The sequence below is a fragment of the Gadus chalcogrammus genome, chromosome 4 (genome assembly GCF_026213295.1).
Source record: "Gadus chalcogrammus isolate NIFS_2021 chromosome 4, NIFS_Gcha_1.0, whole genome shotgun sequence".
NCBI lineage: Eukaryota > Metazoa > Chordata > Actinopteri > Gadiformes > Gadidae > Gadus > Gadus chalcogrammus.
In genome coordinates, this window is record NC_079415.1 from 5,378,099 (window position 1) to 5,380,170 (window position 2,072).

The 2,072-nt window shown below is 42.7% G+C and overlaps 1 long non-coding RNA gene across 1 annotated transcript; it reads right to left on the reverse strand.

Annotated features, from left to right (window-relative positions):
* Positions 1–270: 270 nt before the first annotated feature.
* LOC130380642 (uncharacterized) lies at positions 271–1,605 on the reverse strand. The gene is made up of 3 exons (XR_008895311.1): positions 1,484–1,605; positions 1,069–1,140; positions 271–706 (listed from the first exon to the last, which is right to left on the reverse strand). It is a non-coding gene; the product is annotated as an uncharacterized LOC130380642 (long non-coding RNA).
* Positions 1,606–2,072: the final 467 nt, after the last annotated feature.

Below are 2,072 nucleotides of genomic sequence, written 5' to 3' on the forward strand. Positions count from 1 at the left end.
AAAAGATTCTACCTTTTGTCGTTATTAGAATCAGAATGTAGTAAATGTATATTAAAAATAAATACATAATGATATAAAAAACACACAGTGGACTAGAGTAGATCCTGAAAGGAGACCCCTATATGGACTGAATCAAGACTAGATTTTGAGTCAGGGAATACTCTATATCCAATATCAGGTCGGAAATGGATCAGGAATGCATTCAAAAATGATTATTTCTGGCATAATTTGGAGACATAATACACAGAATGACCAGATACAAATCAGATATTTTTAATCAAAGTTTAGTCGATTCATCTAGTTACCATGATCAGATGTAAGTGATTTCAAAAGGGAGACACATTCACAATCATCTTCGAAAGGCTGTCGTTTTAAACCAATTAAAATTCCTACAGACATGAGCAATACAATCTAAGCATACAGTTATTGGCGTGGATGTGTGTCTGTACAGTGTCTGTAGAGGTGAGTGGGGTGTGTGTGTGTGTGTGTGTGTCAGTCAGTCTGTACAGTGTCTGTAGAAGTGAAAGGTGTGTGTGCGTGCGTGCGTGCGTGCGTGTGCGTGTGTGTCAGTAGGTGCAGTGTCTGGAACCGAAAGCTGTGTGTGTGTGTGTGTGTGTCAGTAGGTGCAGTGTCTGTAGAAGTGGAAGTGGTAGTCTGTGAAGAGGGCCCCGGCTGAGTGGCGGTCAGTACTGCAGTCCGCTTGGCCCTTGAGAGGAGGAGGAGTTTGAGTGAATATCACCCGTCCACAAGGAATATAGAGCATTCATGTGTTCATTTGTGTTTGGTTCTGCAACAGCAGGGCCTTAATGTTACGATGTTCTGGGGTCTCATTTGGTGTTAGTGACATATATTAGTGTGTATTAGTACTATTTGTTTAGGTGTTAGTTTGTTTTTTTGTGTAGTAGTAGTGGTTGCATCTAAATATATTTAAATTGTTAGTAATAGTCTGTTGTGCGTTAGTAGTCAGTTGTGTGCAAGTAGTCTGTTGTAAGTAGTCAGTTGTGTGTTAGTAATAGTCTGTTGTGTGTTACTACTTGTAGTGGTGCTACAGTATGTTTGGGTTCTTACCGCCACAGTGGACCTGAAGTGATAGGAGCTGTGATGTAGACGAGCCACGTGGAGAGGCCACTCATGGACGCCCTGGAGACACACACACACACACACACACACACACACACACACACACACACACAGGAAGTGGATGGAGACACACGCACCGATGAAGAGGCACAAAGCTGTCATACTGTGGGTGTGTTCAGCCCATGACCTATGCTGTGGGCGAGCATATCATAGGGAGAACAGCTTGATTTGTGAGAATAAAAAGGCCGGGATCATATGATCGGGAGTGCTTTGCAAATTACTCAGATTTGTTGTTGCTTGTTCAACAATAAAGTCTTATGTCATACTTGCTCCGGACTCCGGATTTCTCATGCTCTCTTAGTAAGTTGAAGTGATAGAAATCAGATTTTTTCTACTACATTACCTAGGTGTTGGAGGGGTATCGGGTGCCTGTCACCATGTCCATGTCCAGCAGAAGCGTGCAGGACGCAGACTCCTCCACCTCACATAGGTGCACCACCAGCAGCTCTGTGGAGCTGGTGGGAGAGAGAGGGACAGGGTTTAGGGGGGGCAGCTGCATCCTCTACATGACTGGAAACAGCAAAGGACAACAACCTGAGGGGAACCCTTGTGTCATCACACTAATGGAAAAATACTACTTTCACATTCTGTTTCTCTGACTGCCATTTGTATGGTATGAGATGCTCAGTTGAAGCCAGGGCTCCAACTGATTAGGCCTGGCTACTTCCCACTATAATACATCCTGAGGAAGTTAATCGATAGTTTACCATCTGGTTAACCAATACTATAGTTTTACTACATCCTGACAACACTCAAAGCTCTGAGAGAGACTAAGTGCAAACTCCCATCTTAGGCCTCGGATGATTGAATGTTAGGCCTTGGTTTGTTTTATGTTCGTTGTATGATTGTTGTATGTTATTGTATCTTTATAACTTAATTAAATTAGCATACTTGTTATAAGTTCGGATGGCTTTTTATTCCAAACAGGAATA